The 24,159-nt window shown below is 40.1% G+C and overlaps 1 protein-coding gene across 2 annotated transcripts in view; it reads left to right on the top strand.

Annotated features, from left to right (window-relative positions):
• The window catches only part of Plcb1 (phospholipase C beta 1), a 694,761-nt gene that overhangs the window by 432,728 nt on the left and 237,874 nt on the right, over nt 1–24,159 (top strand). The window lies entirely within an intron of this gene.

Here is a 24,159-nt window from a genome sequence, read left to right as displayed (position 1 = left end):
AATCTTTTGAGAGTTAGGTACATCATCTCTGACTGAACACACACCCAGAAGTCCTCTACTATATATGTGTTGGGGGCCTCATATCAGCTGGTTTATGCTGTCTGTTTGGTGGTCCAATGTTAGAGATCTCGGGGATCCAGATTAATTGAGACTGCTGGTACTCCTACAAGGTCTTCTTTCGGGCTTCTCCTTGGGCTTCTTTCAGCCTTCCGTAATTCAACAACAGGGGTCAGCTGCTTCTGTCCATTGGTTAGGTACAAACATCTGCATCTGACTCTTTCAACTGCTTGTTGGGTCTTTTGGAGGGCAGTCATGATAGATCCCTTTTTGTGAGAGCTCCGTAGCCTCAGTAATAGTGTCAGGCCTTGGGACCTCCACTTGAGCTGGATCCCACTTTGGCCCTGTGGCTGGACTTTCTTTTCCTCAGGCTCCTCTCCATTTCCATCCTTGTAATTCTTTCAGACTGGAACAATTATGGATCAGACTTGTGACTGTGGGATGACAATCCATCCCTCATTTGATGTCCTGTCTTCCTGCTGGAGGTGGCCTCTATAAGTTTTCTCTCCCTACTGTCATCAACTTTGGTTCTTTCAACAGAATGAATAAAATACTAACCAGATACAATACTCTGCGGTGTTGGAAGCTACATTTTCCATGTATGTTAAATCCTAATCTGTTTTCTCTATATAACAACAAAGTATAATTTACACTTGGAAAGAATACAATGTGGAGAGCTCTGCCCTGCTGGCATTGCACTTGCCTTCTCTTCCTCCCTGTTTTAGAATTCTTTTGTTAACTTACTGGGTTGTTTAACCACATAGATGACTATAGGTAAACAAATGCTAAGCATGTCATAAAAATTTCTCTCTTCTGATACACCTACATCCCCCTTTATGAAATGTCCAATCTTGATATCCATTATGTTTCTAGTTAAGCAGTTCAGTAAATGTTACTTGCAGGCAGGTCTTTACTGAGATTGAATGTAGACCTACTATGTTGTGCATCAATCTGTTTATCTTCTGTTGCTTTAAGCCTTTGTGAAGTTATATTTTTCTAAGTGTTCAATTTCCTCCTCTCTGTGATTTGAACACACCAATTTTCCTTAGATTATAATTTCTAGGCCCATTTGGGTGAATCCAGTGTGGCCATGACCCTGAGTCAATTGAGAAGAGGAGAAAGAGAGGAGCCAAGTCTAAGTGTAGGAGCCAAGAAAGAGAGCAGAAGGTAAAAAGGAGCAGGGAGCCAACATGGTTAGCTTAGGTATGGAAGAGCCTCTGGGGGAAGGCATTGCATGTACCAGGCAGGGACTGAGGGATGCTGGAAGAACCTGGTGGCTAGGTCCACTGTGATATGTAAGTATGTACCTCAGCTATTTGATCCAGAGTTTGAGACTTAAGTCATGATATAGGATGCACAGTAAAACCCTGTGTCCCCTGAACTTTGAATTCTAGCAGAAGACTTTGTTTACAAGTAGACAGTAGCTCATGCCATTATTCAACATGTATTTGCAGCGGGAGTCTTTCCTGTGCCAGACACAATTCCAGTATTAGAGCTTCCGTGATGAACATGGATATTTCTTCTGGTGTTCTAGAAAAAAATTACCAGCTAACTCTCAGCAAAACATGCCTTAGGTCAGTTAAAGTCATGTGCAGAAGAATAAAGCAGGAGGCCTGAGGAGGTAGAAGCAGAAGGAGGAACGCTTCTCTTAATAAGTCAGCCAGGGAAGGCCAATCTCTGAAGGAAGCTGTGTACTTGAAACACTAGCATAGAAACAATTCCAAACTTGATGAACTTAGATGCTTTCTTATTTGTTTATTTGTTTTTGAGACAGGGTTATGCTATGTGTGCCAGCCTGACCGCAAACCTTGAATGTTGTGTTGAGCCCAGGGTGACTTCAGGCTTGTAGTCATCCTGTCTCAGCCTTACATGTGCTGGAGCTAAAGCTGTATGCCAGCCACGACGTGTGGCTGAAATTGAAATTTTAATTTAGTCCTTAAGAAAGGACAGATATACAAAGGAAACTCCCTCTGTGGTTGGACTAAAAACAGTGTCTCTTACAGTTAAACAACAGTCATATCCTCCTGACACAGCCTGACGTGCCAGCCTTCCTGCTCCTGAACAATCAGCTTCCCTCTGGGGGTTTAATGTGTCTGAGGAATAGGAATGTAAGTCACAGTGTTCTCTACACATCCCTGCTTTCCAGAAGGCCAGTGGCCATACTGTGTTTGCTATCACTTGGCACTCCAGGATCTTATCTCACCTCCCTGAGATGCCAGGCCACACTGCAGAGCTTCAGCAGAGATGGGGAATGTCTTGGTTCTTTTAGGTTCTTAACTTTGATTCCACTGACTCCTTTGTACAATCTACTGCAAGGTTGGGAGGGAGGTATCCATTAAGTAAATGAAAACAAAGGTTGAAGAGAATAAACAAAATTCATCATAAATGTGGCTGCTTCATCATCTGAGAGAAAGGAAAAGGAATATAAAAACCTGGACAAGATATCTTTAGGGAGCACCCTATATTTTTTTAAACATCGCACCATGACTACATCCTCCTTGAAAACCCCAGCAATGCTAGTCACTGGCCTCATTCAGAGACACATGTCCACTAGCCATTATTACTGTCATCTTGGCTTTAACTTCTTCTATTCTCCTGTGGACCTTGGACTTGAAGGCTTATGCAAGCATAGCTATCACACCTCGTTGTTCTCCTTCATGATCATCTCTGCACATGCACTTGCCCTATGGCTTTTTCTAGTAGTCTGGTAGAGCCTTTAGTTCTCCAAGTTTTGGTCCAGCTTCCTTTGGGATTCCCTGTCATTCAGAAGTGCTTTGATGCTCAGTATCCCTGTTCACATCTCATTTAACTCCTGTAGCATCCTCAGCCACAAGGACAATCACTCTTTCTCACAGACTGCAAAGGCAGTTGTAGGCTTACATGTGTGCAGGACCTTGGGTGTATTAATAGCTACACTGCACAGAAATAAGGTAGAGAAGATTGGAGAGGATGTTAGTCCCTCCGACCATCTCCATGAGCCATTCTAATCAGTGTCACCGCTCCTCCACTTCTCCAAGTTGCTGAGAACAAGTAGGTACAAAACTTGATTGTGGCCAGAGTCACTAGAGAGCCTTATTAAAAGATTGTGTGCACAGACCCACCCGGCGAGTCTGGAGTAGACTCTGAGTATTTGCATATTTAGCAATTTCCCAGAAGATTTGTATCCTGCAGATCTAGCTAGGCCTTGCAATCTAGCATTGTCTGACCTCTGGGTCAAAAGGAACTAGAGAATCCAGATAGGATGTTAAATATAGACAGCAGTTGTTTTCATATATCATGTTAGATGAACAATTAGAACTATGAGCTGGATGTGATTTGGGGACTTCTATTGGCAGCTTTTCAAGCTAGATTCGTATTAAGGAAGACAAACATTGCACTGAATAGAATCTCAGGTCTTGACCTCTGAGCACAATGGGGACAGCCCATCAGCTTACTTACAAGAGCCAACTCTGCATTCTTAAGCACATGTGTATACTCTCAAATGTACAAACATTTCCCAGAGTCTTTGGGATACCTAAGCAATATGGACTTTTTGCATGACACTTCTCATAATAATGACTTATTTGTATCTCCACTCAGATTGCAGTCTTAATAAGGTATCTCCATATGCTGTGATGTGGGGAGTGGCGGGGGGGACAGAATAACACGAAGGAAAATCATTGGGATGTCTCTTGTCTTCACCTCTGAGCATGTAAGGAAAATGAAAGTTTGAGGGGGACAGACTATGATGTAAGTAGGGAAAAATCTACACACTGCTCAGTATTCTACAAGATCACCTCTCAAAATTCAACCCATTAATTAAATAAATGCAAAACAAGCAGTGCAACTGTTGCTGAGGAGACAAGAGTGGGCTGTTGTGTTGCTGGAGAAAACAAGGCCATTGTAAATGAAATGTTTCTCCAGCACAGAGGCCATTTTTTTTTCTTACTGTAGGAAAGAAATAAGCAGGGGAGGAAATCTATATTAATAAGTTCAAAATTAGGGACATAGAAAGGAACACAGGAAAGGGAAGAAAACACTTAAGGAATCTACAGTACTGAAATCTCAGCCATACTCTCCTGACACATGGATACGAGCCTGGAAGTGCCTTGAGAATTTATGTAAGGTTTTAATCCATAAAGTGAAGAAGTTGGGATCATTCACCCATTGACATATTCAACAATTGTATGAAGCTCTGCACAGTATCACAAGGTTTGTTCTGGTTGCTAAGGATAAAACAGTAAACAAAACAATGACTTTGCCATATGGAGCAATTCTAGTGAGGGAGAGACAATTAAGAAAATCAACCAGGAAGGAAGGGAAGACTTAGCAAAGGTCAAGTTGAAGTTACGAGTGTTGGGAAGTGGACAATACGTAAGCTGGTCACACCAGACAACTCTATTACCCGGGAAACGGGGGTTTCCTTTTTAGGTTCTCAAGCTCCTTAATAAGAAATAATTTTAAAAACAGAATCAGAAGGAGGTGTGAAGAGAGAAACCTACCATTGTTGGCGAGCTGTAAACCCTGAAGGAGAAAGATAGAAAGGAGAGAGAGAGAGTCACACCATTTGCAATGGAGTCGAAAAGCATTCCTCTTGAGGGCTCAATAGGATTGTGAATTCAGAGAAACTGTAAAATGCCCAGAGTGCCTGAGAAAATATGTTTTTTGTGGGTTTGTGAGTTTGTTTGTTTGGTTGGTTGGTTGGTTTTTGTGGCAATACCCAAAAGAAAAAGAAAAAGAAAGAAGGGAAAAGATGGAGCTGGAAAGACAGCTCAGTAGATAAGAGCACCAGCAGCTCTTGCAGAGGACCTGGGTTCAATTCCCAACACCCATGTGGTGTTTCACAACCTTTCATAACTCTAGTTCTACCCTGTTTTGTACTCCTCAGAGATCAGGCACACACGTGATACAAAAACATATATACAGACACCCATATACATAAAATAGAAGATTCTTTTTAAGGGAGAAAGAAAACAGAAGTTATATATTTTCTGGATTAGGTGGCAGAAAAGCAGAAAAGACTGTGATGGAAGCACTGTCTAGTCTGCACCAGTGGGGAGGCTTGTGGCAAAGAGGAGTTCTTTACCTCATCAGGGTGATAATCTTCTCTTCTTAGGGTATGAACTCCTGACCAGACAAGTAACAGACCCAGATGGGTTAACACTTAATAGGAGGAGAGCCTAGTATGTGGTGTTTTAGGTAGCTTAGAATATCAGATCTCCACTTAAGCTGAAAGATAAAACTTGAATTCTGTTTTAACTAGGAAGAAGCTGCTTTGTCTCAATGGCTTCAAGGAAGAGCAGACACCTCCTGCCACCTTCTCATAGAGTACTTTAAATCCTTAGAAAGGGCTTCTTTTTCTAGAGTTACCAGACATTAGATAATAAATAGCATTTAAAACCATCATGAAACTAAATGAAGCTCAATGAGAGATCAGCTGGGAAGTGACCAAATGTGGGTTGAGGTCCAAAATCAACGATGGAGGAGAGGTTTGCCCTTAATGGCCTCTAAGGGTGTTAATCCCTGTAGTATCTGTGAGTTTGTTATACCCCAGCAAAGATTTGTAGCATCTGAAGAAATAACCCGGGAATATGTTTTGACATAGAATATTCCAGACAGACAAACAAAATGTATAAAAGTTCTCCAGCAAGATAGAACTTGGTATGTCTAGAGACAGCACAGGGCACACACGACAGGAGAGAGACAGCAAGGCTGAGAACAAGCCATAGCAAGGAAGGACTCCACTTTTATTGTGAGTGAATTCGAAGCCATTAGGGAGTTCTGAACTGAGGGAAGATGTAATCTAACTTAGTGTTTCTTCAGTAATGAGTGGGGTCAGGGGAGGGAGATGACAGCAATAGAGAAAATCAAGTTAAGTCGAAACTTCTGCACTGCTCTAAGTGAACTGCCATTTACTGGAGCAAAGAAGAGATTTCGGAGGAAATCAAAGGGGGTCTGATCTCCATAATTTGAAGTAAGAGCCAACAGCAGATACTTATGATCTATGCTATATAAAGGACAAAGAAAGATGGTGTTGGCATTTTGTCCTGAATGTGGCATACTTTAGAATTATCCCTCATTGACATAGGAAAGTTTAATCTAAACTGTAAATTTTGAGTTTGGGGTATATGCCAGAGATTAAGTTTTGATCAGTTCAATTTGAGATCATGAAAAATCCATGTGGACATGCTGAGTGGGAGGTTCATTATATGGGCCTAGTGTTGAATAATGAATGTGACATACAAACTTCTTGAATTAGATATAGATTAGATTTATTAATATTAGATAATTACTAGTGTTTAAAATCATCATGAGACTTAATGAAGCTGGATGAAAGATCAACTGGAAAATGACCCTAGATAGAGAAGGACGCTGACCTCGAGTCAGGAACACCCCAACATCACATAAGAGTCAGAAATAAAAGAAACTGAAGGAGCAACCTGCAAGGCACCACCCATAAATGTATGTCAAAGACGATTTCAAGGGTGAATGAAATACACTACACCAGTGTTGCTCTGAGTTCCAAGGAAGACAAAGACCAGACATTGACAACCGGCTCTAATGACACCAAGGTCACTGCTATAAAGACACCTTGTTAGGGACACCTCAGTGGAGTCTCAGGTTCAAATCCCTGACCAGAATGACATTGGGAATTTGGGATGCAACAAGAAATGAAAATCAGTTTCCTCTTTGGAAAGTCATGATGTAATGCACAACAGAGACATGGGAAAATTCCTGAGGCAGAGAGCAAGGTCAAGGTGCTTTTAAGGCATGAAATACCTTCTTATATATGATGGAGACTGCTCTTGTACAGGAAACCCAGCTGTTCATGTAGATAAGTGGACTTATTAGGAGGTATCTTTGACTAGACAAGAGAAAGAGGAGTTAGTATAGGATTTGAGAGAGTTAAGTCTGGGGCCAAACTGAGACAACCCTCTCTTTTTATAAGTGAGATTTTATGGAAACATAGCAACACCCATTTGCTTCCATATTGTCTAGGGATATTTGTACATGGAAAAGGTGAGTTGTTATGATATAAATCATAAAAATAATCAAAAGTCAAAAATACTACCATCTGATCTATAACTCCAAATGTCCAGCCGTAGGTCAGTGAGATGGTTCATTGACCCTGACAGTCTGTGTTCAATCCCCAGAACTCAGAGGGTAGAAGAAAACCAACTCCCACAAGTTGTCCTCTGAACTCTACATATGTGCTATAGCATGCATATGTATATATACATACATACACACATAAATATATATTATACATACACATATACACATTCAATACATACTTCACACATACATACACAGTACATGCATGCATATATACACATATACATACATACATACATACATATGTACACACACACAGATGCACACACACAGGATGGGGGAGGAACTGTTCCTATTCTACTGTCCAGAGAAGCTGAACTTAGGTGGGAGCAGTGGAATGGGCACTTTGTTTAGGTGAGGACAGAAGAATGCACTGATGGTCTTAGTAGCTGAACAGCATAGAAGAAATTCCTTCTGATTACCTCCATTTTCTTATCACTGAAGCTGAATTTTGGTCTGCAGTCACTCAGTGAGAACAATGAGTATTTGATTTCTCAAGCACTTTTCTTCACTAGTTAGTGAATTACTTTAAAGACCTAACTGGTGAGGTTACCTCAGACTGTAAAAGGCAGGTCATTTACATCCCTCCACAAAATCCATGTCATTTCCAGTAAGCTAAATGACTCATCAGGACGAATTTGCGATTGGACAGTGTGTCTTAAGAGAAAATGTTTTTCTTCTGCCTGCCCACTACAATACTTTATCATGTATCCTGTTTTTCTCTCTGGGTGTGGTAGAGCAACTGCCTTGTAGGTGTGTCTACTAGTATGTTATAATCACATTCACTGTGAGCAGCATCCTGTGGGCCACAAACTATGAAGTGCTGTGAGCCAGAGGCAGCCTGTCCCAGGTCCCAGGATTGCTATATGCTAGCATACAACTTTGGGTCTCAGGGACCCCAATTGCGCTGTTAAGAGAACACTCATTTCCCAAAGAAGCTCAACCAGTAATGAAATCTGTCCTGGAATTTAGCCCAGAGGAATCCCAATCTGTAAAGAAAGCAGAGGCACCACCTTACTCCTTTGCATTTAGAAAGCCCTATGTTTACCTTTGGGTCTAATAAGCTCCTTCTCTAGTTATCAGCAGTAAAAGCTCTAGAGATGGTGTTCTAGAGAGCCTGGTGCTTGTGGTCTAAGGAGAAATGAGTCTTATATGTGATGCCTGAGTGGTTGGATAATAGGAGTCTTGTCTGCTCGCCCCCTCTCTGATTCCTGTTCCATGAAATTAGTGAAGTCATCTGTCACCTGACAGACAGGATACCAGGCTCTGATATGAAATACCAAATTGTAGGACACATTGGTAGGACCCCCACTTGTGCATATTGCAAATCAGCACCTCTTTTGTCAGACTTCAGCCTTAATGTTGCTCCATTCTGTTGGGAAGCAGCACACTCAACTGCTTTCGAGCCCAGTGGGTTGAGACAGAGATGTCCAATAATTGCTGTGAGAGGAAATTATATGTCGCTTAACTGCACAAGCATTGGCAGATACAACTGCTTTCATCTTTCTCTAGCAGTGAATTCTTTTAAGCATTTATAAACAGGCAAAGCAAAACAAATTCATTTTCGTATAGCCATATGAATGTTCACTAAGCACCCAGCAAAGTGTTCATATCCTAACTATAGCCTGGTGGACTTTTGACAAGGAAGCACACCCGTATTACTAGGATGCAGATCTAAAGCTATCCCATAAAATCTATCAGCACCAGGATCCCAGGCATCTACCCATCTAAAAGTCCTTCTTCTAAAGTTGATCTCTTCTGTCTGTTTTCAAAGTATCTTTAAGTGGTTTTATAGAATGTAGCCATTATTGTCTGTCTTCTATTATTCCAGATTTATGAGTTTAGTGTTCTCCGCTTTATGGGGAGAATTTGCTAATTCTCTTTGTTACATAGTATTCTGTTCTTTATGCTATAATTGACAGATACCCTGACAGTTCCTAATTTAGAGCTATTACAATCCAGAAGCAACGCAGCTTCCTTTCCTGGGGGCATATTGTAAAAAAAATAATTGCTGGTCATAGGTTTTTTTTTCTATGTTCTGCTTTAATTCCCAGCTATATTTTTAAATGTTGTTTTGCACACACTGAGAGAGAGAGAGAGAGAGAGAGAGGGGTGGGGGGGAGGTAGAGAGAGACAGGGAGAGAGAATGTATTCTCCAAAAAATCATTGTGTGCACAGAGCATCAGTCTTCAGCATCTGCACTTTCTAAAGGGACCCTCTGCAGGTCTGTCTTGGCAAGTTTAATTCACTTGTTTGAAGGTTACAGTGTGAGAGTTCCTGGAACCTTCTTTAACTTCATCCACATGATCTATTTTCCCAACATCTACACAACATCAAAGCTCTCCGTCTCTCCCTTTTAATGAGCCCTTCTTTCTTCCCATACTTTCTTCCTGTGGGCTGTTTTATTAAAATCTTAAAAGGTCTTATTGGTGGTCATTTTCCTTTTCTTCTAGAAACTTTGCTTTGCTTTCCAACTCATCCTGCCTTTCTGCATAAGGTCTAGGCCTCACTTGAGCTCCACCACCTCCTTTCCCAGCCAAAGATCTCCATGAAATTTTCACTGTTCTTTCCTTTTTATCAAAAGTGCCATCATGTTTTCTGCATGTTTTACTCTGGACTTGCCTGGTGGTGCATTTAATGCATTGCCATAGATATGTGACCCAATGAAAGCAAAACAGCAGAGCTCAGTCCCTCTTGGAAAGAGAAATCGAGTTCCATTTTGGCATGTGATGGATAGGGTCCTGGAAAGTGTCTTGGGGGGGGGGTGAAAGAAGGTGAGGAAGAAGGAAGGGCTAGAGAGAGTGAAGGAGGGATAAAAGAAAGGAGTCATTTCAACATTGAGAACAACGGATAGATTGTGTAAAAATGTCCAAGTCCTAGAGACCTTGAGCATCATGGACTCTAATCTTCTTATCTTTCAGAGTAAAAGAAATTGAGGTTGCTCTATTGGTAATTGTTTAAAGCTTTCTCCCATAGAAGGTTCCTGTGATTTTCCAAAATCTTAAGTAGGAGGACATGGACTGTATGTCTTACAATGACTTCCCTTTTTCTGATTATTCCCAAACCCAACCTGTTCTCACTGAGAACCCCGGTTGCTGCTGTCTGTATACCCATTGGTCACTGGGAACTTTTTAAAATATGAAAGTCAACTTCTACATTCTAGCAGTTGACACCTTCAAGCTAAATAAATGAGAGAAGTTGATACATAGGAAATACTATTTTTTTGTTTGTTTGGGGGAGAAAAAATCAGTTAGACAAGAGGTACACACCTATAATCCTAGCACTTGGGAAGCTGGGATTTAGTATGGTAGATGTAAGTTCAAGACCTGAATTATGGTGCCAAACAAATAAATACAAGAAGAGAGGGAAAGAGAAGAAACTGTATATTCTTTGAAATACAGATGAAAAGTAAAAAGGAATAGTTGCCAAGTTAGGGGAATGAATTCCACAGACAGGCAAGCTTTAGAGATAGTCCCCAGTTGTTGGAGGACCCACATGAAGGCCAATCTGCACATCTGCTACATATGTTTAGGGAGGTCTAAGTCAAGATGATCTATGGTTGGTGGTCCAGTCTCTGAGAGTCCCCATTCTTTATTGTTTCCAAATACATTGCAACAGCACATGCCTATGTCATTTCTCAGTCTCCCCCACCAATCATCACACAGGCTAAGCTCAGTCCACTGCGCTCTTGATCTGATAGCTATGCGCATCTGTCACTGGAAAATAAAATTTTCCTTACTTTCTGTGCCTAAATTTTGCAAGAATATTAGTCAGATAAATCCTAAATTTGACATTGTGGAAATGTCAGCCACTTGGAAACTCTTATAAAAGATTAGAAGTTCAGAAGTCAAAAGAGAGAGGTTTATAATAGAAAGTGAGGAAAGGGCACCTTGGACTCCATCTCCTCCTTACACCATGGATAAGCCACAGCAGCTGCCATTCTGGGATGTTGGAGAAAAGCACCTTTGCCTTCTCTCTTTGAGTCTCCTTTCAGCATGTGTTAAACATGAACTGCTTGGAGCCAGACAGGATTCCACATGGAGATCCCTGAGCAAAAGTGAAGAGAAAGTATAAAGATGATCAAAGAAATGCTTGAGATGTCTGATTGTGAGCTACCTTGTATCCCAGTAGCCCCAGAAATGCAAGACAGAAAGCCATCTCAGCAGCGGCATCTTCTCTCCTCATCCCCCCCACCTCACGGGACAGAGACAAGATGCTTCCAACTTGCTCCTTTCCATCACAGTCTTTGGAGACCCGGTAGCTGAATATGTCTTGAATGTGTTATTTTGGAGCCAGGGCTTGAAGGAGACAGGCGGATACAGAAAGGGAGAGTTGAAAGGAATGGAAATATAAGATAATAATAATAATAATAATAATAATAATAATAATAATAATGATAGGGAGAGAGGGAGGGAACAGGAAGAAAGAAAGAAGAGAAAAGAAAGATAAGTCACTGTTGGTTTTTTGCAGGGAAGAAGAGCTTGAAGACAATCTGACTGTGTCTTATGTTCCCCTCCATATGTAAAGTCCTGGAGAAAAACAATTGCTTGGCATCCTATGAGAAAGACTGGTGGCTCTGCCTTGACATCAGTCACACTGTCTTGAGGAATCTTGCTAAGTGTTCGCAATGAGTAATCTGTATATCACTGAAGATGAAAAGAAATTTTTGAGACTAACTAACTAGTTAATTTTCTCATTGGCAGTATAATAATATCTACTGATTCAAACAAAGATTTACTTACCCGCTATTTGTCCTGCACAGCTCTGAGCACTAAGGTTAGAGAAATAACCGAACATAAGAAGAGAAAGCAGACTGAGAGCAAAACAAATCAGGACAGGTCAAATGCAGAGGACTGGGGAGGGCTAGAGAGTGGGCAAATGCTTGAATACATGAGAGGATGCCCATGGATGAAAACCTGAGGAAGATAAGTGAGACAGGATCCCAAGAATGCCCAGAATGATAGTAGAACTCGGGGACCAGTGTAGTTGAAGACAATGTGGTAAAAGACGAGAAACGACAGGATGTCAGGTGATGCCAGCCCAGTGACAGCTGGCACTCTAAAAGTCACCTTTATTGTTGTCACTGCCCAGGGGATGGATATGGTGTGCCACACTCTAACTGTATTGCTCTTCTTCCAGACATACAAAGACAGAAGGGAGAAGGATACCTGAATGCTTGGGCTAAAGTCTAAATAGAGACTAGACTCAGAATCTATTTCCAAGGCCAAAGATTTGTTGATGGTTTTGCTGTATAATAAAAGGTAAAAGAGGATGCTAAGGATGACTACAGGGATTTTTTTTTAAGCAAGGGGAAAATCAGAAAACAGCCTGAGAACAATGGATTATGAGCCCTGAGACCTCTTACCCTGCTTAAGATATTATGAAAGAGATAAGAAAGGAATGTGAATAGCTGTCACTAAGAGAATGATAGGGGTCATTAGGAAATGCTCAGACCTGTTGAGACACAGTTTGAGCTTGGGTACCACTGGTCATCAAGCACAGAGTGAGATAGGAAGTGGGGTAAGAAGGAGGGCAAAGGGAGGTGGAGGTGGACCTCAGAGAAGTATGTATGAGGACCTTGGTTCAATGGGGAAAGAACATGCATATGTTCATGTGTGGATGTACATGCATGCACACACACACACACACATACAGAGAGAGAGAGAGAGAGAGAGGAGAGAGAGAGAGAGAGAGAGAGAGAGAGAGAGAGAGAGAGAGAGAGAGAGAGAGCAGCATTTATCTTTTAAGAGACTGAGCAAACTATTTAGACAGAACTGTGGTGTGGTGTACAGCATAGGAGTCAGGGAGCCATGGTAACAGTAGCATGGAAAGGCAGACGTTTATCTGTGTGTATTATTGGTTCTTGTGTTTTCCACTGTATATCAGGAAACATAAAGGAAAATGGTCTTTGCTGTTAATAGATCCAGCCTAATAAGACCAATGTCCCTGGCTATCTTCTCAAACCAAAATGTTTGCCCATCCCTAGATGTCCATGTGCTTTCTGAAGAACCTATAGATGGAAATCATATTTCCCCCAGAACCCCCAACAACTTACCTATGATTTCTCCTGTGCACGTATACACATTGGAGCTAAGCAAACAGGGTTGTATGTACTGCTAGTACAGGTGAGAGTGGGTTTCAGTTAGGCAAGGGAGTGGCATGGTAGCACTTAGCAGTGGATGGTCCAGCTCAGAGGTAGAATATAACAGCTCTGAAGTCCAGTGCAGAAAACTTTAAAGTCATCTAGAAGAGAGCACAACAATATGAAAACAAATGAAAAGCCAAAGGCACAGAGTAGCTCTTGCAGCAGAGGAGGGACTAACAGGATTAAGGTTCTTACCAAGGGCCAAGCCTCTCCTCACTTCAAGGGAAAGAATCAAGTCTACTACTGGGTTTAAAATAAAGTCGGGAGGTATAATTAAGGCATTTTAAACAGATTGCTTTCCAAATGAGAAAATTACATTTTACCTGAATTCCTTCATTATGTTATATGTTAATGAGGAACTACCTGTGAGTACTTAAAACCCAATTTTCCAGGAACAGTTTTAATTTTGTCAAACGTTTCTGTTTAGCAAATAAGCGATACCATTTACCTCCCAAGCAATGGTGATTGCTCCCTGATTCCTTCTTGAAATCCCCCCACTGTGGAATTAGCTGTGATCTTTCTTCCTTTCCTTCTTTTTTTCTCTCTCTTTCTTTCTTTCCTCCTTTCTTTTGTTTAATCTCTTTGCATTTATATCTTCAAACAGAGTTTCTTTTAGAATAAGCAGGGCTAGATAATTACTATAATAGCAGAACCTGATTGCATGCACTTATTATCGGTAGTGTGCAGTACTAAGTCAGCCATGGGCAAAATAATTAATTCTAAGACCATTAGGATTAGAATAATACCAAATATTTTCATAAAAGTGATATTAGGCTACTGGGGGCCACTGTCCCAAGCATATAACCACTTGATGTGGAGCTACGCGTATGAATCATTAGGAGTTCCATACACAAGGGATGAGTCAGGAAAGTAGCTGAAGAGAGAACTATCGTGCCTCTACCCACCCAGCTGATGCAAAAAGACCCTCAAAGCTCACAACTATAAAACAGACCTCTCCTCATCTAATTTCAAAAAGCACATGTAGCTGTCTTTTTCTTTCATCTCTTCATTGGTGTGAGGCTGGATGCCTTAGTCCATCATTGGCTCTGTAACAAGATAACTAAGTGTTTGAAATTGGAAAAAATAGAGGTTTATTTGTCTAAATGTGTTCTGTGGTTTGAAATTTAAACCGGAGGAGTCACATCTGGCTAGAACCCTGGGCTCTGATATAAAAGGAAAGCAGGTTTCTATGGAAAAGACATGAGGGTCACATTTTTTAATATCTCACTCTGTGTCACTAACTCAGTCCCATGAAAATGAAGACTCCCTCACACTCCAATTCCAAGAACACCAATAATCTTCCCAATGAACATGTCACATCTTGATGGCCCCATTACCCAAGACCACAATGACAATTAAAATTTAGCTTGAGTTTCAGAGGAGACAAACCTTATTAAAACTGCAGAAAAGGGGCTAATATTTTTCACACTGTTCACTTCATGATAATCTTAGTCTGACTTCACTACATTAAACTTTTCCTGAATGTCAGACAAATAACTTCTCTAAGGAGTCTAGCATTGTAGTAGATCTAGCACCTGCTTAAAACAGATGAAACTGGACCTCTGCATGGTCAATGTGCTTCCATGCATGCGAATGCTTTTCTAGAACTGCAGAGTACCATTTAGTGCAGTGCTGTTTCTCTTGACTGGAGGAAGGTGGTTGGGTATCACTTCTTCACAATGTAGCACAAAGCATAGAGCAAGGTGTGGAGCAGGCCAGAGCTGCCAGTACACATGCCCTAAACCCCAGCATTTCTAAACCCATACTTTTTTATGGAATAGTCCTTCAGCCTATTAAACCTAACATCTAAAAATCCCATTCCAACACAGTTCACATTACAATAGGAAACATAGAAAGTCAACATAACCAATCCTGTGGCCAAAAGGATGTTCAAAACTTAAAACTATGGGGAGACATAGGAATTAATTTCCAAAGACAAAAATTCTCAAGCATAGAAATCTTTTGTTTGTTTGTTGTTTAACAAACATTTGTGTGGTCAGCTTAACTCAGTTACTAAGAATTTTCCACCCAGTTTGTAAACACACTCAGACATAAATGATGAGATTCTGTATAAGTGAAACAATGACACACATGTTGTCCCCATGCCCTTAAACAAAATTCATGGTGTTTTCTACACCACTCCTTCTGCATACTGATTCACTTAGCTCAGAATTTGGCCTCTTATGAATTACAAGGTTCTGACATGAACTGATTGTCCGAAAGGTAGATCCATTAGACCAGCACATGGAATTTTCTATGAAAAGTAAAGAAACCAGTCAGATTCTCTGTGGCGACAGGTTCCATCATCTAGGACAGCCATAGGAAAGACTCATAGATGGAACTGTAGGAAAGAGCTCACCAGTCGGAAAGGTATCATGCCATCTGGAAAAGTCTGATGGCAAACTCATTGCAAAACCAGTAAGCATTGTCCCTGGGCTCTTGCCTCTTGGCTTTTTGATGAACTTGGATTATTCATGCATTTCATCTTCTACAATTTGGCCAGTTTTTCCATCAATTACAATACATAAATCAATGCCCTTGATCAATTTTCCTTATTTCCCAAGTTAGCTTGAGTTGCACATTAGTCAAAGGTAGCCTAAAGGCATCTGAAAATAATGATGCATCTTTCCTTGCTATACCTCAAGCTGACAAATATTATGTTGTCTCAATTCTGGCATTATCAGACACTAATACACTTCTTGTTTGGGGTTTCTTGTGGCTGACACAGTGGCAATGGTAGTCTTGTCAATTTGTGATTGACAATCACTTCTCTTTGGGTCTGAGATGAAAATAAGAACATTCTCTTGATACTCTGTTACCAAATTTTAGACCAGGAGTGTCAGAAATGTTTCTAATATTCTGAGTGTTCTATCTCACAGCACACCGGCAGTGACATCTCTTAGGGTCTTTTCTGGTTCAAACACAGGCTGTGCAACACAAAGATTCTTCACAGCATCATGGAGACAGCTGCCTTGCATTTAGATTCTCCTTCACGCAGTGGAGTGCAGTGAGGCATGCTCAGGCAGGAAGGCCAGTCTGAAGGAGCATACCACGTTACCCCTCATTCATATCTTGCACTGATACCACATATTGTTACAAATTTCACTGTTACAAATACAGCAGTTAGCAACTATCTGCAAGTAGAATATGAAGTACTTAAAATGTGTGACAAGTGTTGAAATATCCCGCTTTAAATTATGACAAATCCCAAGACCCTTTCACTATGTAAAAGGAGAGAGAAATTTATAAGGAACAGAGGATACTTAGGCCAGAAGAGCTGCCCTGATAGTAAGTGCTGATGTGTGCCATTTTAGGTTTTTCTAAGTTCATAGAACATGTAACATCAAGGAACAAACTCTAATATAAAAGATGGATGCTGGTGATAGTAATGAGTTAATGTAGGTTGATTGAGTCTAATACATCTACCATTCTGGTGGTGGACATTTAATAATGAAACAAGCTATACATCTGGGAGTGCAGGTAAGACATGGGACCCTTTGTACCTGCCATTCAGGTTTGCACTGAAATTAAAATGGTATTAAAATGTTTATTGAGAGTGTAATTTCAGAGGCTGAGGAGATAGCACTATTAAGGAAATGCTGGCTCTTTGGCTCTTCTGCATACACATAAAGCCAGTTGTGATAGTGCGCATCTGGAATTACAGTGCTGGAGAAGGGGACAGAGACAGGCAGGGGCCTGGGGCAGCCAGCATAGTCAAACAGGAACCTCCAAGCCGGGCATGGTGGTGCATACCTTTAATCCCAGCACTCAAGAGGCAGAGGCAGGCAGATTTCTGAGTTTGAGGCCCGCCTGGTCCACAAAGTGAGTTCCAAGACAGCCAGGGCTATACAGAGAAACCCTGTCTCGAAAAAAAAAAAAAACCTAAATAAATAAATAAACCCCAACAACCTCCAGGATCAATGATCGACACTGTCTCAAGACATATGGGGAGAATGATAAAGTGAATGTGCAAAGTCAGTCTCTAGCCCCCACCCCCATAGGTACACATGCGTACACACAGATGACCATAGCTCACACACATGTGCATACAACACATACAAAAGAGTTTTTCATACATAATTACAATAAATAAATGTGCCAAAACATGATCCTTGCAAGTACTTTACAACAGTATGCATTGACTTGTAATTCAATATGTATACAGTTATATTATGTATTATATGTATATGTGTGTAAACAGGGAGATACCCAGAGACTTTCTAGAATATTTTCACCTCCTCAAAGAATATTTTGAATGAATATATGTGATGGTTTGTATATGCTTGACCCAGGGAGTGGCACTATTAGACGGTGTGGCCCCATCGGAGTAGGTGTGGCCTTGTTGAAGTAGGCGGGGTACTGTGGGTGTGGGCTTTAAGACCCTCATCCTAGCTGCCTGGAAGTCAGTATTCTGCTAGCAGCCTTCAGAAGAAGATGTAGAACTCTCAACTTCTTCTGCACCATGCTTGCCTAGATGCTGCCATGTTTCTGCCTTGATGATAATGGACTGAACCTCTGAATCCGTAAGCCAGTCCCAATTAAATGTTGTTCTTAGAAGAGATGCCTTGGCCATAGTATCTGTTCACAGCAGTAAAACCCTAACTAAGACAATATGTATTTCTGAAAGAGGCTACGCTTAGCCTTTTCTTTTGATTCCAGCAGGTTAGTATTAAGTTGAAGCCATTCCCTGGGAAACTGACAGGCCATGATGCCATGAGATCCATTTATAACATGAAGCCACTTCTTGCTTCTGCCAACAGCAGTGGCATTGAAACTGGTGTGTGCATTTGAGCCTAGCCCTCAAACAAGCAAAACTCCACCCCCTTTTAAAAACAGTGAAAAGAACAATGAGGATAAAAGTGGGTTGAGATTATAAGTATGGGGCCAGAGAGAGCTAAGAGAACTTTTGTTATTGCAGAGGACCAAACAAATCAACCAGAATATCATTGTGAAATTTGAAATAAAGGAAAAAGAAACAAAATAGCTTTCAAATACATAAAGCAATGCTCAATTACATTGGTAAGTCATGAGGTCAGTTATAACCGTAATGACTCCTAGGTGGTCAGCTGTGTTGACATGAAGCTGAGTACCTCCTTCCCTGCCACTGGTTGTCAGAAACTCATTGAAGTAGATGATGAACAGAAGTGTACATTCTATGAGATATGCATGGCCACAGAGGTAGCTGCTGATGCTCTGGGAGAAGAGAATTCTTTCAGCTCTTTACAACCACAATAGACACTCATTTGGCTATGTCCTAAGACAAAATGAAGTATGAAACAAACATTTCTAAAGAAATAAACATGAGTAGTCATCCATAAAAGTAGAGATCCTCACATTATACATTTCTGTAGTGGAAGAATGTGGGAGTTAAAATGAACTGGGCCTATATACAATACCATTGTTTTAAAGGATTAATATTGATTACAAGTAGTGTCTAGCTGAGAAATAGATGCACTAATTTCAAACATAGAGGGAGCCTAGTAAGCGGTAGGAAATATTGTCATGAAGAGGTCCCAGACAGTTTGCATTTCAGGGGTCAGTTCCATTAAAAATGGTCATCTCTATCATTACAACATGAAAATAGACACAAACATACAGAAATGAGAAGTGTGTCTGTGTTCCAATAAAACTTTATTTATAAATCAAACAACAGGCTTGATTAACCCCCCCCCAGACCTTAGTCCACTGACCCCATCTATACCATTCTCTTCAGAATACCTATAAAAATAGATGTGATGTTGATATTAGTACAGCTTGCTCCTAGAAGGTAAAGAAGGAAAAACACAGGAAGAATCAATTTAAACTGTATTGCAAGAGTTTGCAATGTTATAAATATATATTTAAAAAATAATTAAGAAACTGTGACAAAATGTTAATGTTTGTCAAATTTCTCTTAATGGATAGATGTGTTGCTACACCAGTCTATGTGTTTTGTATGTATAGCAAAAAAAAAATACTGAAAAATAAAAGGTAATATAAATGCATTAGAACATTCCAAGTACCGTGAATCAGAGAAGTAGAAAACAGAAACACTGACAAAAATGACATTTCCTTTCAAAGACACTGTGTGTTGATTCATCTTAGCCAGAAGCTGAATTAGCCCTGGAGAATTCCTTTCTGTTCTCAGAACTGGGAGCATTTAACTGATCTACCACATGTCTGGGATTTGGATGAAAGACCAAAGTGAGTCATGTTAGGGCTGGACTTTTCTCTTTATTTCTGCTCATGAACTAAAGGAAAATTTGAGCTGAGCTGATGCTCATCTCAATTAGGGCTGCAGAACATCAGCTTTGTGTTTTGTGGTGGGCTCCATATTCTCTCCATTATATTATTTCTTGTTTCTCTACAACTTCATTCACTTCATCCTTATAAGGTAGTGGTGAAGTGTCTGCAAGAGGCAAGCCCAGGTTCAAATTCCAAGTGCCCCTTAGCTATCTGTGCTCACCTATGCTAGTTATTGAACAACTATCCACTTTCTCATCTGTTGATAACAGACTGTCTTTCAAATGATATTGTGAAGATTAACAATTGGTTATTTACAAACGCTTACAAGTACCCTGGCCATAGGAAGTTGGCTATAGAATGCAGTTCAGTGGGTTTATCTGTTTAATTGTGTTGCTTAGCTTGAATTTTCTAGAACAACGCAGTAGAGAGTACAGCATCTAGTAATTCCGGTTTGAAGTCCAAGAAACCAGTGGTCTGATTGTAAGCAGTATTAGCCCTAAGACATAAATTGTAAGTGCTTTGTATCTATGAGCCCTTTCTGTAAAATAAAGGCAACAGTTATTTATCTCCTAGTAAGATTGAGAGTCGATTAGTGGATGCAAAGATCTTTTTTCAGAATACAGTAAACATTCAAACAGCTGTTATCAGTGTAACTGGTATTTGTGACTAACAAGTGTTCATAGTACCAAGTAAACACATATGCCACATGCATGTTTCAAATTTCACAACATAGCTTTAGAAATAAAAGGGCACTACCTCTGTGACACGGTAGGAAAAGTATGTTTGGACCTGTCTACACTGGAGAAGGAATAGAAACGGAAAGACTGAAACTTTAGCAGATTCAACTGCAGATGGTGTTGAGAGTCATGTTCTCAGGTTAAGATCTTTGTCCTAAGAGTGGAATCAAACCCGAGACAGGAAATGTCCTTTAAGAAGTTTCAAGATTTAAATAGCTGGAGCCAAGCCAAGTGCAGTGACTGTGAATACTTGGTTTCCTTGGAAAGGGAAAGAGCAGTTTCTCTAGAGCAAAGGAGCTGCCCTTCTCAGGCCATGGTAACGAGGACTCAGCATTAGATTTATGACGACAAGGCCCCAGGAAGACTCCCTGGCTCTACAGTGACACATAGTCCATAGCCTCACGATGAGTTCAGGTTTAAAGTCCAAAAAATCAGTAATTTGATCCCAAATAATGACTCTTTATTTCCTTATACGTAATTGTACTCTGGCCCCTTCTCTTGGGCCAGGCTGTACACAGCTGCAAGGTCTTTGGGGGCCACACAACAGCCCAAAATCATTTATTTATTTATTTATTTATCTATTTGTTTATTTATTTGATTGAAGAGGGAACAAATAAAAGACTGTGCTGAAGCTAGCCAAGTCAGATCCCCGACTGCCCTGCTCTTTCAAAGGTCTGCTTTGGGCCTAGCCATATATTTAAATGTTGGCACATATAAATCACATGGAGGTTTCCTGAATAAGTATAGATTCTGATGCAGTATGAAGCCTGAAATCAACATTTCTAACAATTTTCATTTTGACATCCACATTTACACTCACCCATCACATGAGGTTGGGTGAATTTTCTTATTGTGGTAGCACAGTAATACTCAAACAGGTAAAATGCTGAACTAGATTAAATATCTTAGTAAAAATAAGTTTTTGTACTTTTTTCTATTGCAAAATTTCGTTACTAGAAAATTAAAAATTCTACTTAGTTTACATTATATTCTTATTGGACTAGATATAATGGGAGACGTAGATTTTCAGCCTAAAATGTCAGACTATAATTAAATTTCCAGAAATAGTTTTAATTCCTTTACTATTTGGCTTGAAATTAGCTCTCAACCATGGTTCTCCGCCTTTCTAGTGTTGTGGCTCTTTAATGCCATATTTTATGTTGTGATGATGATCCCAGCCATAAAATTAGTTTGTTGCTACTTTATAAGTGTAATCTTTCTACTATTATGAATCTCAATGTAAATATCTGATATACAGGATAGATGATATGCAGTCTCCACAGGGGTCATGACCCATAGGTTGAGAACCACTGTTCTGAAAAGACCCAATGAGACTACATAAGGACCTCAATTATAAATATTTTCACTGCAACATAAAATTGCCATAGAGCTAGAAAAATCTGAAGTTTGACTTTATTCCAGAAAAAAAGCTTTAAAAAGGAAACAAAATCTTAAAACCAGTGACAATATTTATTGTTTATTTTCAAACTATCTAATTTTATTAGAATTGCTTTTCACACTGTTAAAAAACAGTATTTTGATGGTCTTCTGTGTGCACTTCAAGTTTGGTACTATACAATTCTATCTTCCCTTTATAATTGTCATGTGCTGTTGTTATAAATCCTGGGCCTATCATCTGCAAAGGTCAGAGCTGCGTCCCTCACCCACACTGGTGCTGCCTCCTGAGGTCCTTATCTTTGCAATCTGAGCCTCAGATTCAACATTTTATTGCTGTCAGATGATCCTCCTGGCCCTGGCTCTCACTGTCTGTCCTGGAAATGGGCTTCTGGAGGTATTGCTATCTTCTCTCCTCATACCTATTAGTCATTTCCTCGTTAACTCCTAATGTGTTTGCTGACCGCTGCTTCTTCCAGTTAGTTTTCTGTCTTGATCCATCTGTCTTCTCTTCCCAATTACTCTTGAGCCACTCTTCTTCCAGTCCTGTACAAAGCAACCCATTATTGCATGATAGCACATTATTAGAGTTTAAGGCCAGGAAGCAAGCAATCACAAATTTTAAAGATGCTGTTTAAAGATTAGTAAAATCAGTAGTAGAAATAACAAATATAAGGTAGGAAAATGATGAATGAAATACATTATTTTATAATAAATACAAAGATCAAGAGATTCTAGATTGTCCACAAGAACTATGTGAGCTCCTTTCCTGCTGGTATCTTGCGTAGTGCCAGATGGTGTTCTTCAGGATGTGGGGTCAGGGGGTGGTAAGAGCATCATTGGTCTTGCCCAGATGTCAAATCTCTAAACTACAATACCAAACTTCAAGTTATGCTCATGATGGTAGCCATGGCACAACTTGAATACGGGCAACCACATGCTCCCTGATTGGACATGAAGCCCATTCCATATGTAGGAATCTATGTCTAATACCATAAATCTGGTCAAAAGGACATGACTGAAGCTATCTTAGGCCTGAGATGGACACTTAACTACTGCTGCATAACTAAATTAACATCACATCAAACCACCATCTAAGTATCTCTTTATACTCACAGTCAAAGGCTACTCTCAGCCTCACTTAGAGAAACCTATCTTTGCATTAAACAAATGCAAATGCAGAGAGCCATGGTTATGCAAAATGCTGAGACTAAAGAATGGTTGAGAACTCAGTCAAAAGAAAAAAATGTTTCTGCCAGTTCTTGAAGGCTCACAGAACATTGACTGTGACATTGAACAAAGAATGATAAGAGCCAGAAGATAAGGAAAAGGTCTACAGAAAGCCATCTTCTAAACTTGGCCAGGACATGACAATCATAAACTTGTGTCATCTGTGCCTACCAGCACTGGACCACACCTTTGGGATCATCAACAGTCATCTCTGAATAGAAAAGGGGCTCACAGGGTACTACCATTTACTAATAAACTATTGGCAACTACCAGATTCTCAAAGACAGGATGGCAAATTGCCTAGATTTACACTAATTTTTGAGCCTGTGAGACTCTTAATAGATACTGCTCAAGCCATGATCATACAGACAGCCTAGTTAAACACTGAGGGACACAAAACCCAAAAGTTATGAATGTAGGAAAGATAATGTGTAGGGAAAAGCAGGATTGGCAGGGATGGGAGTAAAAACAAAACAACAAAAACAAAACAAAACAAAAAGGTTACCAGAATGTGAATAAATCAGTGAAAGTGTTTTTAATTAATTAATTAGTTTTAAAGTGAAAAAAAATCACAAAATTGAGAATTGAATATCTATTGTATGAAACTGATAAAATGCCAGCCATAACCCCCCCCCACACACACACCCAATAATTAAATGTAACTGGAGTAAGTTCTCTAATTAACAGATGCAGACTGACCAGCTAGAGTCTTTTTTAAAAAGAAGATCCAACAATATACTGCTGTTAAGAGACTCACTTTAGGACACACATAAACTAACAGTTTAATTAAGAGATGAAAGAAATCTACTACAGACTACTGCTAACCAGGATGACCATTTATGGCCACTGTATATAAGATAAAGTAGACATTAAGTTAAAAACATATTTTAAAGACAATGTCATACATTATGACCGAGGATCAGTTTATTAAGAGAATATGACCATCTTCAGTACATATATCCCAGATAGGTGAGCATCCAATTATGGAAACTAATCTCAATAGACTTATGAGGAAAGATAGACTGTAATGGGAACTAAGGGATTTGATGAGATGGTTCATAACGTAGGAACCCAAAGCCAGACCCAATGATGCCAGATGTAACTGTCCTTTCATTCTTACTTAGCAAGACAAATGATCATTATATGCTCAGAGTTATCACCATGAATGGAGATTGTAGCATACCACTTCCCATCTTCTTCGAAGCAAAGTGGGATCACTGGTGGCTGTGTGAGATATAGAGCAGCAAGGGATTCGCAGGGTGTGAAGAAGAGAGA

This window comes from Mus caroli, unplaced genomic scaffold (genome assembly GCF_978045245.1).
Source record: "Mus caroli unplaced genomic scaffold, Mus_caroli_1 scaffold_2, whole genome shotgun sequence".
Lineage (NCBI taxonomy): Eukaryota > Metazoa > Chordata > Mammalia > Rodentia > Muridae > Mus > Mus caroli.
This window is presented reverse-complemented; position numbering and strand designations above follow the sequence as displayed.